Source organism: Canis lupus, chromosome 27 (assembly GCF_011100685.1).
Source record: "Canis lupus familiaris isolate Mischka breed German Shepherd chromosome 27, alternate assembly UU_Cfam_GSD_1.0, whole genome shotgun sequence".
NCBI lineage: Eukaryota > Metazoa > Chordata > Mammalia > Carnivora > Canidae > Canis > Canis lupus.
The window spans coordinates 36,982,909-37,000,558 of record NC_049248.1 but is presented as its reverse complement, the minus strand read 5'-3'; the positions used below and the strand labels follow the sequence as shown (position 1 = coordinate 37,000,558).

At 36.8% G+C, this 17,650-nt stretch overlaps 1 protein-coding gene and 1 long non-coding RNA gene across 4 annotated transcripts in view; both read left to right on the top strand.

Annotated features, from left to right (window-relative positions):
- Positions 1–17,650, top strand: part of NELL2 (neural EGFL like 2) — a 381,289-nt gene that overhangs the window by 247,857 nt on the left and 115,782 nt on the right. The gene's annotated exons all lie outside the window — the stretch shown is intronic.
- On the top strand, positions 9,145–14,313 carry LOC111092778. Its single transcript, XR_005380066.1, has 3 exons — positions 9,145–9,274; positions 12,109–12,183; positions 14,220–14,313. It is a non-coding gene; the product is annotated as an uncharacterized LOC111092778 (long non-coding RNA).

The following is a 17,650-nucleotide window of genomic DNA, read 5'->3' as shown; positions in this document are numbered from 1 at the left end:
TTATGCCCTTCAAGTATTGGTCAGATACTTGGCCAATTTTTTTAAAACTCCTAAAAATTTTAGCATATTACAAAGTTCATAACAGAACAAATTGTTTAGACCAAAAACACATATAATTTGTTGATAAACTAGAAAAGGTCCATGGAAGTAAAACCGTTGAATACTGGATGTTGTTTTGTTTTCTAGTCGTCTGTCTATTCATTGACAGATGTTGTATCTCTCAGAAGGGGTAGCAGTCAATGTCTGATAAGGAGGTGATGGCATATTACATATAATGTAATCATCAAAGAGAATACAACATGTGGATTGAATTTGCAGGATTTCCCTGTGAGTTAGTGAAAGAGGACATGTTACTGTTTGCAAGTCTTCCTCTGGAGGAGCTGGCCTGGGGCCATAGGCCTTAGTTTGGCTGATATAAATGATGCTTTGGATTTTGTTTGGCTTCTCTTTGCACATATTACAATTTGTGGTATTACCTACCTCTCCTTTAGTGGTAAAACTTGCCACATTTTTATGCAGAATTTGATGAATACATTGATAAGCAACTGACAACGCATGGGGTCAAGAGCCCTAGCAGCTGTCTACCACCTGCCTTGCGATCAAAGGCAACTCCCAACCTTTCTGAATCTCAGTTTCCTGTCAGCAAACAGGGGGAAAATATGAGTTGTTGTGTGTAGTCATGGCTTTTAGTTGCAAGGAATAGGAAAAACTTGGCTGTCTTAAGCATCAAGGGATTTCCTAAAAAGAATACATACAAAGTTCAAAGAGCAATCTGGAAAATGTACAGAGATCAAGGCATCTCTGGAATCTTCAACACCGCAACAGTTTTCTCAGGATGGAGGGATCACACTATGTCACCCCTGCTGCTGGGGGCCACTGCCAGATGCTGTGTGAGGACACAAAACACTGAAAATGAATGCTAATGATCTCTTTGCTTTCCCATTACCCATTCTGTGCTTGAAATTCCTAGGCAGAAGCATGTAGTTGTTTTAGTTTATGTCACATGGCCATGTATTTGCCAAGTGGCAGGAGCTTGGCTGGGAGAGAACATGTCTTGCCTTCTTTCGGCTTCCGTAGCAGGAGGGGTATCCTGCTTCCTACCTAGATTCACACAATGGATGTTGTTTCCAGAATAGAGAGGCAGTTGAGATGCTGGATGGGGGCGAGGAGCAGGAGAAAGAGAGAGAGAAAGAGGGAGGTGATGATGAGAGATGATGCTGAGGGGCACCCGGGTGTCTCAGTCAGTTAAGTGTCCAACTCTTGGTCTCAGCTTGAGTCTTGATCTCAGGGTTGTGAGTTCAAGCCCGGCAAGTTCAAGCCCTGTGTTGGGCTCCACACCCAGCATGGAGCCTACTTAAAAAAAAATGAGAGATAATGATGAGAGATAAAGAGAGATGAAGTGAGAAGAAAAGAATCTACATTGCCCTTACTCCTTAATCTGCTTGGTTGGCATGGGTTTCTATGCTAATAAGACTTTAGAAAATAGAATACCATAGACCTTTCGAAGCATTATAAAAATATAAGTTGGCTCTCTTATTCTCACTGTCCCTATCTCAGTTCAAACCTTCATTGTTTTTGTCCTGGACATTTTAGATACTCTACTGATAATCTCACTGTGTGTAATTTTTGGCCACATGATGACCTCAGCTTTATCAATGGCTCTGTCTTCCTATTCAGTGTGGTCATTTCCCTCTCTAGAAACTTCAGTGACTTTTCATTGCCCACAGAATAACATTCACACAGCTTAGCAAAGCAGTCTGTCTTTCCAGCTTCATGTCCAACTACGCCTTCTACAAATCACAGGCTGCTTCTGCTTTGCGAAACTATTATAGTGGAACACAATGGATACATACATAAGATACAACAATGCAGTGCAAAACTTGATAAGGGACCACACTATCCTACAAATGGCTGATGTAATTGGCACCCGCCCCCATTCTCAAACTGGGCAAACTAAAGGTCTTAGTTTTGGGGAGTAAGAAGGGGAGTAGGAAGTAACTGACCTACATCATCTGAGATTTTAGCAGTCCAATTCAGAGAATATCTAACTTTGCAAGAATTCAGCAGAGAACATGCCCTGAAGTGATCTAGCAGAGGACTTCAATTCCCCAACATGTGTCTGTCTCAGCATCTAGCCCTATAACCTCCCTGTCTGCTTCCGCCCACCTCTTCCACTATCCAGACATAGTGACCTGTGCAGCGGACTCTCCGCTCCCTTCTCGTCTCAGCCAAGAAAACTGAGTAGCTATATTGCCTGAAACCAGGAGCAGCAGCACCTGCCCCCTGCCCTTCCAGCCACATAATGTGGCACACAGTAACTGGACAACCAACCAAAAATAGTGTTTCTCAGTAACTTCATAATGTTGTTACTTTTATTTTACTCAATTGGATTTTTAGACTCCTCTTATTCTGTTATGGCAGGTTTTATTACACCATTTGCTGAGAATGTCTTTGTTGATGTGGTTTTTTTACTAGCCTAAACAGCTTTTTTTTTTTTTTTTACCCTTTTCTTTGCTTATTGAAATGCTACTCACCTTCTATGCCTCAATAAACATGGTCTCACCTGTATGAAGTATCTTTGAATCTTCTCATTAGAAAATGTGAGTTATTTATCAGTTAATAGCATGAAGCTCAAGTGGATTTAGTATTTACCTTCCTATTCACAGTGTGACATTTTCAATAGATTTCTTCATCTGCATTTCTATAGCTCTTAATTAAATCTGTTTGGTTTAGTGGTTTTGTAGTTTACCCATCTGTCTTCTCCCATTAAATTACATGTTATTTGAAGATAGGCTTTGTGACTTTTTCATCCCCATCCCAGAATAAAACTTGATGAATTTCATAAATATTTCTTCAATCAATTAATTAAAATTGATAGCCTATCTCTATTAAAATGAGAGCAAACAAGTGATTGGCTAAAGCATTCACCTGATCAGTGCATTTTGTCTTTTCAGAAGTAGTTTCATCAATAGAATTTAAGAGTTGGCCTCAGGTTTGGACAGTATTGGTCTTAGAGTTAGACTGTATACTTATCATCTTGTGAATGCTTCCCTTGTGCTAGGTAGCTAAATATTATAATATCTCATGCTGCAGAGAACCCTCTGGATAGATGAGAAAGCTATGTCTTGGAAAGGTTGAGTAACTTGCTCAAATTCTCAATTATTGTAAGTGGGGAAACCCCATTCATATAAGAAGAGGAAATAACGTTTAGCTATTCTTTTCTTCCATCATTTTAAGGAAAGCAAAATTGTCCCCCAGAGTATGGATATGTGAGCCAAACATATAGTTGTGAAGTTTGGCTCCAAGTCTCACCATCTTCAGGTTCAAGTCCATCAGGTTTTGTATCAGAGCCAGTCCCAGTAGAATCGTGTAGGGGACTCTGCTACCCACTCCTAGGTACATCCTTGCATGCTTTTGGTTTCTAGTCATAGCCTCATATTCCTTCTAGATTTTAGAATGGGTGTGTGCTATTGTACTTTGGTATGTCGTCTATTACAGAACTGATAAAACCAGGCATTCATTAAACAATTAATTATTGAGCACCTATACATTAGGCATTTGCTAATAATAAGAGCTAACCTTTATGTTCACTATATGCAGGACACAGTGCTAAGTCCTTTTTTTAAAAAAAAAAATATTTATTTATTCATGGGAAACACAGAAAGGTAGAGACATAGGCAGAAGCAGAAGCAGGTTCCCTGTGAGAAGCCTGAGTGAGACTCAATCCTAGGACCCCGGAATCACGACCTGAGCCAAAGGCAGACACTCAACCACTGAGCCACCCAGGTGCTCCAGTGCTAAGCCCTTTATATGCATTTTCTCTTAACCATTTTGCAGCTCAGTATACTATTATCATCCGCATTTTACTCCTTTAGGAACTGAAACTAAAGAAGTTTAAATAACATCCCACATTTGTAAGCTTTTAAGTGATAGGACCGCTCAGGGAGGAGATAATTAAGTGTCCCAGTAGTATTTGACCTTCATGGATAAAGAGTGATTTTAAGCTCCATTCATTCAAGTTTTTCTGGTTTCTTTCCTTGCGGTGTCTTCTTTCCTTCATACTCAGTAGATAGTATAGTATTGTTCACACACATCACTCTGGAGCCAGACAACCTGAGTTTGAATCCTGTCTGTGCACCTTATTAGATGAGTGACCTTCAGCAGGTGACTTAACTCTCTCAGTGCCTCTGTTTCCTCGTCTATAAAAAGGGAATAGAAATAACACTATGTACTTCACATGCAACATGAGGATTGGATGAGTTTAATACACATGTAAGAAGTTGACAGCAGCCCCTGGCATAAGTGGTTTTCAAAAATATTAACTGCAATTTGGAGACATGTTCTTAGTGCTATGGATGATACAAATATAAGGAAGACCTATATCTTTGGGGACTTTATTATCTCAGAGGAGGTAGAAATATAGTCATTTATCACGTAATTGAAAACAAATAAAAGACAAAACGATTGCTAAACAGTTATAAGCAATGTGTTCCGGTCATTTGCTTGAATAAAATTATAAGGATGGATGCAAAATGAGGTGGGGGGAAGAAATGATGGGAAAATATTGGTTAGGAGTTAGGAAGTGAGGGGTATTTGAAGAAACCTGTCATTTACTAGCTGGGAAACTCAACCAGTTGCTCTACCTCCCTGAAGCTCTTTCTCTGTTGGTAAAATGGAAAAATTATACCCACTGTATAAAGGTATTGTCAAGATTAAAAGTACTAAATTTTTGAAGTGCCTACAACCACAGCTGTAAAATAGCGTATGCTTAGCCAGATATTATGATACTCTCTTCTCTTATTCAACTGTAAAAGAGATTACTGTACCCAAGGAGCAAGTTGAAATTCGGAATAGGAAAACATTTCTCTCCTAGTCTTACCCATCTTGGCCTCAGCCACCACACTTTTGGTACAGCTACAGGCATTGAGGACACTCTTGATTCCTTCCACACTCAATTCATCTGCATGCTCTTTGTTTAGGTTTTTAAATAGGAGCTCAAATCCAGACCCTTGTCTCTGTCTCCCTCCTATTATACAAGTCTAAGACACCCTATTAATGTTACCTCTCCTACCTTAGCTCATTCTCCTCTATGTCTTGCTTCTTATGCTTAGTCTCATTGACTTCTTTTTATGTTCTGGAAGAAATCCCAAACCTCTTTCTTCTTCAGTCTTATATCTTGTCTCTTTTACTTGAAATGCTTTCCTCTTTTCCTTTTGCACAATTGACTCTTCCTCATCTTTTAGGTTTTAAATATCCCTCCCACGCCCACACTCAACAGCCTTTTTGCCATGCCCTGTGGTTCCCCATCATTTTACCTGCTGTGTTACCCTCTGCGGCTAATCCACAGAATCCCTTTCATGTGTTTTCCTTACTTATTGCCTATCTTTCCTTAACTCCTGTAAGCTCCTTGAAAGCGGGGGAAAATATCTCCTGGTTCTGCTTTGTTCATCACTGGGTTCCTAGAACAGTTCCTGGACTTGAATGAATATCGGTAGATATCTGAGTTTATTAATTCATTTAACAGAGATTTGTTGATTAACAAACAAGAGCATCAAATACATCGCATCGGAGTTCTAAGGAACATAAAGTGTATTAGGGAGTATGGAATTTTGTGTATGTATACACTTTACCTTGCTAAGTATAGGGTATCTGTGGGGTTTATTAGTGCCTTCCTAAGACTGATGATCAGATGATTCACCAGAAAGCTGAGCCTGAATTAAATTAAGACTCTTCTTCCTTTGTTACATCCAGGTGCCATACTTCCCTGATGCTATTTGAGGAGACATTCAGGATATGCCTTATAAATACTAGTAGGTGACAGCTGGGGTTCTTTGTCATTTCTTAAATACATTGCCTAGAATTTATCTCAGATATATTATCCAAAATTAAACTCAGTTACATGCCACACAATGAGCTCGTATCCCTGTCAATCCTGCTAGCATCTTACTCTTATTTATTGCTCTTTACTAAACCAAACCTGTTATGTCCATATTTTTTCTTCTACTGCAACATAATGACCTGAATGTGTTATTCCAAGATTATCCCAACAGAGAAATAGAATGAGTTTGTTCCTCTGTATGCATTAGCCTCTGAATTCCTAATATATCAATAGCTAAATCTTCCTCTGTATCAGTAGTAAATGCAGATTTGAGGCAATTTCAACCCAAATGTTTTTTCTGGCATTATTCCTTTCTAGTTGCTTTATCCTATCAGACATCTCCCTGATTAGATTATATTTTCTCTGGTGAATTTATTGATATTTTCCAAGTAGAAACTACTACCCGTGTTTCTAACCTTTTAAAACATTTCTAAGTATTTTTAAAAGTTTAGATAAGCTTTTATTTTTAATTTTGCAAAATCTGTATGTCCTACACACATAATAGAACCAGCCCACCAAAATGAATTCAGATAAAAACCCTATTGAGTAAATAAATAAAATCTTAAAAAAAAAAAAAAAAAAAAAGGCAGCCCTGGTGGCTCAGCGGTTTAGCGCCGCCTTCAGCCCAGGGTGTGATCCTGAAGACCTGGGATCAAGTCCCACGTCAAGCTCCCTGCATGGAGCCTGCTTCTCCCTCTGCCTGTGTCTGTACCTCTCTCTCCATCTGTGTCTCTCATCTTAAAAAAAAATAAAATGGGCAGCCCTGGTGGCTCAGAGGTTTAATGCCGCCTTTAGCCCAGGGTGTGATCCTGGAGACCTGGGATCGAGTCCCACATCGGGCTCCCTGCGTGGGGCCTGCTTCTCCCTCTGCCTGTGTCTCTGCCTCTCTCTCTCTCATGAATAAATAAATAAAATCTTTAAAAAGAAAAAAAAAAAACAACCTTCTGAAATCCAGGGGAAAACAAATCATGTATTTAAAAAGCCTAACATTGGTGAATTCAAATGTACCATATTTACATGAAACCCTAAATTTGCTGCTTTCACATTGCTACATGTGTTCTTTTGTATATGAATCTTATTTTTTTTCTGATACAGATGTAATAGATATCTCCAGTAAAATAAATACAGAGAAGCCCAAAGAGGGAGAAAGGAAATTAAAATCTCCCAGTATCCCATCTCCTAGAGATACTGCTGGTTAATACTTTAGAAATAGTTTTATTCTTTTATCAGTGTATACAATATATGTGTACCTTTTTAAATTAAATTGGAATCATACTGTAATACTGTTTTTTTGACTTTTAAAATTATTAATTTAGTAAAATATTTTCTCCTATACCAACAATACTTTACAACATAATTTATGATGATGGCATAACACTCTATAGAATAAATTCTAATTTATTTAGCCAGTCATGTAGAGTTGAAATTTTGATTTCAAAATGTCAGTCTCAGATAATATGTGGTGCAGGAATTTTTGTAAGCCTCTCTGCGATAATTTCCTTAGGATACGTTTCTAGAAATAGAAGAGAATGATTAGACCTAGGTTCTGTACATTTTTGTTGAGATATTGAGATATATAATATGAAATTGCCCTCTGAGAGTTCATACCAATTTATATTCACCAGCAGTATATGAGAAGGCTGGTTGTCTGAACTTTCATTTGTGCTGATACTTTTTCCCTTTTTTACCTATAAATTTTATAGGTTTGCAAAAATACCAAGATATACCTATCTTGGTATTTTTAAATGTCTTTTATTTACAATATGAACATTGTTCTATTATATGTATATTGCTTTTTGGTTTTCTTTTGTGTGTGTGTGTGAATTGTGTGCTCATAACCCTTAACCCTTTTATTTATTTTGGCTGCTGATATTTTTCTCATTGATTTCTAATAAATTATATGAGTTCTCAAAATCTTTTTCAGGTTGGATAGCATAATTATCAAGTTAAGAATTGTCTGGAAACCCTTGCCTAGATGACAAACTACCAGCCTGTTCTCTCTGCTCACACCCATCCCTTGGGACTCATAAACTGAGCTGTGAGAAAGTGCAACAGTGACCTCACTGATCGATCTTTTCTAGCTTCACAGAAATCTGTGAATTAGGCAAGGCAGGCAATGTTATCTCCATTTCACAGAGGAGAAAATTTTTACTCCAGAAATTAAACTGGTACAAGACCTCACAATTTTTAAACGCCAGGCCCCTGACTAGCTTTTCAGATGGCAAATCCTGGGATCTTTCAGTCTGCCACCTTACTCTGTTTATTATTTCTTTTCTCTCCTTTCTCTCTTCAATATAATTTATTTTTTTCTCCCTTTCCTTCTTCAATATAATTTATTTTTTTCTCCCTATTCTTTTTTTTTAAGAACACATCAGTCCTAAAAGACACATTTTAATCCACATGGTTTTAGGTTGCCTCTCAAGTCATCAGGGGAGATGAGCTTTATATCAGACACTGGGATTACTAGATGTCTTGCAAAAAAAGTGAATCATTTCATTATCCTTCATTTTGTTCAAATCCCTTTTTTATCATGAAGTAATTTTGCTTGAATTTTACAATTGACTTCATCACTTACTTCTGGAAATAGATTGTTTTAATAAATAAGCTGAGGGAAGAGAAATACGATTTAGCTGACAAGGAGGTGTCATCCCTTCACATTGTTCTTGGCTCATGCTTTGGGTGTGTATTCCGTACCCATATTTTCCCCATGAATTTATTTTCCATGTCAGAAGATGATAGTATTGAAGTCACTATTTTTCAGTGTGTGCTTTGTTTTGCTTATTTTGCTCATGGTGATGGCTTTGTGTGGAGCTAGCCATATGTTCCTTCTCAGTTACATCTGGTTCCAAAAGAAGGTAGCTGTGAGAATCCTGAATAGGATCTGATATCTGTGGAGCGTTTTTCCCCCCCTTCATAAAGTAACCATAGTTCTCTCCGACCTTACTACTATTAACTGCTTCAATTTTCAAGTTTTACCATCCTCAGTTCCCTGCTATCACTCCCAACCACATTGGATTCCACATACATTTGATGACTTGGAAATATTTGAAAACCAAAGTGTTCCTGGACAGAAAAGCTTCCACCTTATTGTTTATGCTTTATTGTAGAGTTCCTGCTTTGTAATTCATTTCACTAAATTTGCTCACGTTGTTCCTCAAATATTTCTATGTAAATACTGTGTTAACTATATTATAACAAAATGCAATCTGGAATATCATTCAGTCTGATAATGCTTGTTGCTAGGCAACCATGTTCTGAAAATAGCAACTGAAGCAGTGCACTATCAGCGTAAGATATCTAAACAATGTAGAGAATGTACAAACTGATCAGACATGTACTGATTTTTACAAATTTGGGATTGTTAAAATGTTTTTTTCCCCCAAAGTCAGAGAAAACGTAAGTCCTTAATTTAAGCTCTTAGTAATTCAGGAAGGTGGAATGACTAATTATTTGTAGAGACAGACAGATCAGGGTTAAAATCCCAGCTCTGTTATTTAATTGCTGAATAACAATGAACAAAATATTTACCCCTTCAGCCTTAGTTTTTATCATTATTATTACAATTGGGATGACAGCTTCCACCTTGTGAGGTTGTTGTAAAGATTCAGTGAAAAGTGTTTCATTTAGTCCCTGGCTCATAGTAAGTGTTCAATAAATTACAGCGATGGTGATGATGATGATGATAGCTTGAAAGTTCATGAAAATTGTCTCTTAGTCCTTTCATATTTGTGAAACAATTGGCACATATTTATTGAGCATTTGCTTTGAGTAATATGCATTTTAATCCACATGGTTTTAGGTTGCCTCTCAAGTCATCAGGGGAGATAAGCTTTATATCAAACACTGGGACTGTACAAATAAGTCTTTGACCCCGAAGAATTTCCAGCTTCCTTTTGGAAATGTATACTAGGGAAAAGATAGTGACTGCCAGGCATATCCAGCTGCCCTCAGCTAGCATAAAAGGTTAATGTGTTGGAGGGAGTGAAAAAGAGGCATCAGGATTGTAGCATAGTGAGGAAAGAAGATGGTGGCATAGGTAAGAATGAAGGATTGGATGGGGCCAAATCATGCAATCTTAAACCAAGGAAAATGCTTGGATTTTAGTCTAGATATCATAGACTCTGAAGTATTTTAAGCAAAGGAAAGGCTCGATCGGATTTATATTTTAAAGATATGCCTGTAAAAACTGGAAAATGGTTTGGTTGGAGGGCGAAAGTGGAATTGGAAGGGCCAGTTAGGAGACTCTTCTAGGCAGTTAATAATGATGGTCCTGACCGGGGTAATAGCCCTGGAAATGGAGAAAAGTGGACAGATTGATACTTTGAAGGAGAATCATCAGGACTTGTGATTTATGGGTTGTACAGAACGAGGGGAAGGGAGGAGTCAAACATGACTCATTTCTAGATTGAGCATTCTGAGTACATAGTGACTGTGAAGAATAAGTAAGATGTCAAGATTAACAAGGAAAGGAACTCAAGGCCTTATTAGGAAATATCAAGTGGTCCAGTTCAACTTAGGATGATTTATGTGTGTGTCAGGAATGGGATGTGATGGAGTGGCTGAAACAAAGCTGCAAAAGGATTAGTTTGCACAGGTTCATGAATGTCAAGCAAATATATGCAGTTGTGTGGTTTATCCTTTTGTTATTATTTACAATCATATCTGCTATGTGTAGACTTTCTCTTCTACTTTCCCCTCTAGGCAGGCCTAATCCTCAAGGAGGCTTAAATCTTCATCTCTCTTTTGCCATCTGTCTCTCCCTCACCCCAAACTAATAGAATAATCTAATTTATTAGTAAATTTATCAATTTCATCTGTATTTTTTTCTCTATGTGTCTCCATGTCCCATGTCCCACTGTAATCAAGGACCCCATCCTTTAATGACCTCTTTACTTCCATACTTGCCCTGTTCCAACCCATTCTCCCCACTGCACAGTGATTTTTTTTTAAATCTCTAGTACCTTTTGGTGACTTCCCATTGATCTTAAGGTAAAAAATAGGTCATCTCTTAATGTGTCCTAAAGGGTGCTGTACAATCTGACTTCTGCCTACCTTTCCAGCCCTTTCTCATGTCAATCCCTCTGTCTCATATCTCTTTAGACACCCAGCTTTTCTTCAGGCCTCAAACTCATGAGGTTCTTGCCAACATTTGAGCCTTTGCCCATCCTATTCTTTCTGCTTGCAACAATTCTTTCTGTTTTTGCTGGACTGATTGTAACTCATTCTTCAGATCTTTAAGGGTTATCTGGGACCAGCTAATTTAATATTGGTCTACTGTGTTATTCTCAAAACATCCAAAACTTTTTCTTTTATAACACTCACTGTGGCTTGTCTGTCCATCTGTTTAATTCCTTTTTCCTTCATTGTAAGCATCACAAGTGCAGAAAACATGTCTGTGTTTTCATCATTGTATATCCAGCGTCCAGTCATGTCTGGTATACAATAGGTGGTCAATAAACAATTGTTGGGTAAACAGAAGGGTTAAAGCCAAATGACAAGTGGTATAAATCATCTCTCTAATAATAATTACTTTTATAAGTGCTTTACAGTTTTCAGGGTGTTTCACATACATTTTCTTATTTAAAGTAGCTCTTTAAGTTGTATAAGAAGGAATTGGATCAGTGCCAATTATATTAGGATATATAATCAATTAATAGACTTATTTTAAGGCAGAGCTTTTCAGCTGGCAACCTCTTACTATACCCAAATGTGTTCTCCCTTAGGGTAAGGAATTTTACAGGGGTAGTATTAGTGTGGAAAGGAAGGTAGCAATTTTCCCTATGTAGTAGAAGTACGTTTAGCCAACCAAAACTTAACCAACCCACCAAATAAGCTAGTATTTCTCAAAAAGAAAATGTTTCACATAAAAAAAAGTAAGTTGAAAATGTAGGAAAAACTTGGTTGAGGCAAGCCATGTGTTATCAAATTAGGGGTAGGCAAGAAAGCTATAAAACATTGGGAAAAATCATAGAAATCTACAATTCTACAGATTGTTCTGCAGGTGCCTTTAATTTTTCGTTCCATTTTAAATAAATTAATGCTGGAACTCCTACAGAATACATAATTGGTATGACATCTGAAAGGAACACTTTAAGAAACTCAAAGCAAAAGACTTGGCTTCCATTCGAGACTGACAAGTAAATATTCATTTATATATTTTAACTTAAAAGTATTTAAGATATATATGTATTACCTTTTGTGACTTCTCTCTTCTCTTGACTGACTTCTAGTCACCCGGAGTAAAATAGTTCCTGTGGATTTGGCATTTTATAGGATGGAGAGGACCTCACTCTAGCTAACTAATGGTAAAATATGTAAAGAACATGGTTTACTACTTGGCTTCACCAGCACTTCTTTACCACTTACCTCTTCTAACCTGGCTTCTTTCTCTCTTCTCCTGAATTTGCTCCCATGGAAATCATCAGTGACCCCCTAAATGCCTACTTTAAATCCCTTTGCTCCGGGCACCTAGGTGGCTCAGTGGTTGAGTCCCTGCCTTTGATCCCGGGGTCCTGGGATCAAGTCCCACATCACGCTACCCACAGAGACCCTGCTTCTCCCTCTGCCTATGTCTCTGCCTCTCTCTGTCTTTCATGAATAAATAAATACAATCTTTTTAAAATAATAAATCCCTTTGCTTATATCTTTTTGGCATTTTATACCACTGCCCTCGCCTCTTGACCTGTAACAACCAGACCACTGTAGGTTTTATTTTGTCTATCTGCATGTTCTTCCCCCTACTTCTTTATGGGGTCATATTTTTTCTTCCTATTTTCTTATCCTATTTCCTTTTCTTCCTATTTTTTTAATACACACAATTTTCACTGCTAGCCTCTTCTATTAGTGTAGTCAAGAAGACTATTTCTCTCTCTGGCCTAGTTACGACATTCTCCTTTGGTACAAAAACTGGAGGGATAATTGAATTATAGTTACAGCAAAAAGAATTAATGAGATGATTATAAGGAGACTGGAATACTGGTGTATTTTGGTCAGTGTGCTCTTTCCCTAGATAATGAAGGAGGAAGATAGCAAATTCCACTGCCTTCAATTTCTCTTTTCCAGGCTTAGTGCACATATTATTTTGTCTCCCTTTATTTTTTTCCAAAGGCTTCTACTTATATGTTTATTAACACTTTTTTTAAAGTTTTTGTTTGATTCCAATTAGTTAACACACAGTATATTCGTTTCAGGTGTACAATATAGTCATTCAACACTTCCATATAGCCCCCCATGCTCATCACAGCAAGTGCACCCCTAATGCCCATTACCTATTTCACCCACCCCACCCCCTCATCCACCTCCCCTCTGGTAACCATCAGTTTGATTCTATAGTTAGGAGTCTGTTTCTTGGTTTGCTTCTCTCTCTCTCTCTCTCTCCTTGGCTCATTTGTTTTGAAACAAGTGTTGGCTGGGATATGGAGAAAGAGGAACCTTCTTGCACTAAGGGAATGAACATTGGTGGGAATGCAAACTGTGCAGCCACTTTCTTCTCCCTTTAAATGTGTTAATGCCACTAGTTAAATGTCAGTTCTCTTCATCACTTTGGGTTTTTTTGGCTTTTTCAGTGAAAGTGTTGATAATATTAAAAAATAATTCCTCCAATGTGTCAAGCATAGTTCTAGATATTTTACACATATTATTTAATCTTCAAAATAATATAATACATTTGGTGTTATGAGCTCCATTGCATAAGTGATGAACATGAAGCATTGGAATATTCAGTAGTTTGCCTAAAATCACACTACTAATAAATACTGATGCCCATGTCTGCTGTTTTGAAAGCCATGTTTTTTCAATGAATGCATTTAAATCTGTAAATTTCTATCTAATCTTTATTTTAATATTCTATGTCATTAGTTCTAAGTATTTCATAATTTCCATTGGGATTCTTTCTTAAACCAAGGGATATTCAAGTGTGTTTTCCCATAATGTGTGAAAATTTTGCTTTTAATTACTTTATTAATTTGCTTACTTAGTAGCTTTTATAGATATCTTTTTTTTTTTTAGATATCTATTTTCATTTTCAAAAGATACAGGTCCTATTCTCAAAGAGGTTTGTTTGAAAGTTTTTATAACAAATAAGAGTAATCAAAAGAAGCTAATATGATATTTCCTAGGAGTTATGAGGATAAGGAATTTAATGGGGATTGTCTCAGAAACATTTTTGTTAAAGTGATGAAATATGAGTTAGGTATTTCAAGAAAGATATAATTTGGGTCAATTGGGTGAAGAAAGGGGATTTTAGGCAAGGAGGCTAATACAAAAGAAGTTATCATGGAATAAATACTGTGTTTCTGGATCATTGACTGAAGCCAATCTTATTTTGCCCCTTGAAACACAGGACATGTCTAATCTCGGTTCCATTCAACGTTACTCAAAAAACAATGTTCATAAGACTACTAAATCTGTGGGAGTATCCTTTTTATAAAAATCACTCTTTCCTCACTTATTATTCCGAATAAGTCTCTTCATTATGACTCTTCTGTTGATGTGTGTTAGTTAAATCTCATCCGTAAAGTGGAATGCTTATAATAGGACATGCCCCTGACTTTAAAGGGTGGTCCCAGAGTGAAACTCATAAGAAATACCGATTATATGATCTTGAATATTGGAATAGTGCCTTTGGGTAACCAAATCCGCAGTGTAGCCATATGACTGGGACAGTTAAGGGGTGGTATATTTACTTTTCATAAGATACAACATTTTGAATGAAGAAGATAATTAGATTGATTAGGTCTTATTTTAGTGTTTAAAAGTTCACACGTAGAATTCCACAGATCTGACTTTGAATCCTAGCTCCCCCAGTTCAAAGGTATAGCCTTAGATGAACTCCTGTACACCTCATTTGCCTCATACCAATACCTATTTCATAGGATTGTTGTGAAGATCAAATCAAAGAACAAGGTAAATCACATGTTATAGTACTTCATATGTTGTAGAAGTTCAACAGGTAGTAGCTAAACATAAGCTTGATTATAAACGCCAGCAAAAGATGAGGCATTTTCCTGTTCATACCAACTCTACTTGATTATAACAATATAAATTATATATACCCCAAATAGTAAAATGTTAAATATGCAAAATATGCATATAAATATTGCTGCTGTATGGATAATGAACCAACCTCAACATAATTAATGTGGCTATTAGTAACATAGGATCACATATTTGTGCTTCATTATTTATTATAACATGTAACCAGTAAGCCTGTCTTTTTAAAAGATACTTTTTTCGTCAAGTCAGTTCTATTTATGGGAATCTTTTCAGAAGGACAAAGGCAGATTAGAAAAGAAATTTCTATTTTTTTAACATTCGTCATGAATGTAAATTTGTACCATTTAACTATTCTCAGTGTAAAATCTTGTCATGTGTATAAAAATAAAAAAAAAAAGATCCCAAATTAAAAAGAAAAAGAAAGAAATTTCCAAAGGAAACCGATATTCTAAAACCTTCATGTACTTCTAGATCTAGGTTAGGAAGTAACAGTTGCAGTGGAGTTGAAAATATATGAGAGTATTGGCAAATAGAAGATAATGCAAGCCAGTCTGTTTGGTTGCTGGCGATGTCTGGGGGAAAAGATTTGCTAATAAATATTTTCTGTCTGCATTTTTATTCAATTACCATAATATTCATAAAAATGAACGAGGAAAATAACCTTTTAACCCAGAAGTGCCAGAGTTTCCGTGTATTATTTCATTGGATGTGCCCAATCCATCTCTGAAATGCTGAGTCTGTCCATAAAGACCTTGTAGTAATGTATGTGACTACAAAGGTGACATCTGTACATTTCCAGGCCAACTTGCCTCTGGCATCTTTGTGATGCCCTTACCTCTAGTTCATTACTGCAAGAACAACACAACCCTGTGCCCTTCTCTGAAACACAGTACATTCTGTAACTTCATATTTTAATCCTCTAAAAATCAATCTGGTTTCAGCTAATTCTCTTGACTGGATAATCCCATTAATAGGAAGCATATCTTCAATAAACTTGTTTTTCTAATTCTTCTGAAGTGATTTCCAAGTGATTTTTAAAAAGATACACTAAACTGCGCTGATCCAGTATTTTGCCTTTACAGTGGACTCTGTTAATAGGCTGAAATTGAAATTATACCCTTTCACACTTCAGTTTGAAAGTTATAATTTAGCCTATTTTTATAGAAATAATTCTCACTCTTAAGTAAAATTAATACAGTAGAATGAAATTATATTATTGGACTCTTTTTTTCATCCAAATTTAGATACTCTAAAATATCATGTCTCCTGAAATAAAACTGCATTCAAATAAAAACCTGATATTATGCAGTTATTCTACATTGACTGGAGAAGCTGTTATCCCTCAACTGCATATTTACTAGTCTCCAGACCTAGAAAATTTTCAAATTTAAAATTATGAAGTGTGATAAAAGGCATAGAGAGGGGGAAAAGGACACATTAATCTAGTTCATATCTCTTAAAAACCTGCTCTGGGCTGGACACAGTGCTAGTCAAACAATTCTCGATGGACTTTGCTATGTAGGGGGGTAGACGACTAGTAAACAAATAACTGGATGAGTGTTATTAAATGCTATTTGCTACGAAGTTATGTTATGGATACCAGCACTGAGGACCTACTTAGATTATGTGATCAGATAAGGCCTCACTGGGCTCTTGAAGGAGGAAAAGCCTGCAGAAGAATATTGCATATAGAAATTAGTCCAAATAGGTAGACAAATTAGCAGTTCCAAACACCTTGAGACAAAATACTGACCAATAACTGAGGGCAGTTCTCAGGTTGGGAGAGTTATATAGGGTACAATGGGATTGGAAATTGGAATAATGGATTTAGCACTTCAATCTCGGCTTGCATGAGACTGAATTTTGCCCTTGATTGTGCCATACAGGAGGAAGTAACTGAATGGTTTACCACTGTCTACCTTATGGGTGGGTATGCTACAATTAGTTAGAAACCACTGGGTAACAGGAAAGTCTAAAATATTCAGAAAGGATTTACTGATTTACCATGGCTTTCACTTGCAAAAGTAATCATCCTATATTAATTGCTTCATTAACTAGCATTGCATGTTGGTATATATTAAAATGTAAAATTTTCTCCTCTTAGTACATTACTCTGTATACAGAGAGATATATATCCTTATCTTGACTCATCATTCTTGATATTCCTCTAGTGCTTCCATCTTGAGGTGTGGATGGCACTTACCTCCTCTAATTTTGTTACAAAGAAAGGGAATATTAAATTGAAAAGGTACGATGGGTCCGATTCTTTTGTGTCGCTATGGAATAGAGATCACTCTTTCAAGTTACTATGTGCTTGAATTGCATATCAGCCCTCTTTTCACCACTGAGCACATTCAACATTGATTATCAGGCACACGTCCTTTGCTTTTGACCTCCTCACCCATTTATTCTTTGGTTTTTGCTGATGGTGCCAGACCTTGGTAGAACATGTGAAGCCAATAAGAACATGATTAGTTCCATTTAATGATAATCGGCCTTCTGGTGTGGTTTCCAGGAATATATTGCATCATTAAAGCAGGAACCACTTATTTGCAAAATCAAAATCATCTAGTTGCTAATGTACTTCTGTTAACATGTTGGTGTTATCCATAGGGAGAAAAGAGTGTGTTCCTTACTATGCTTGCGAAAAGAATTTGTGCTTTCTCCTAAGTGGGATTCTTTTTAATACTAAATTTAAGGTATTCAATCCACTAATCCCAGTCTTAGAATGGGAATTTGGTAATTGCAGTCTTTTTTGAAGAAAAGTAAAACAAGTTA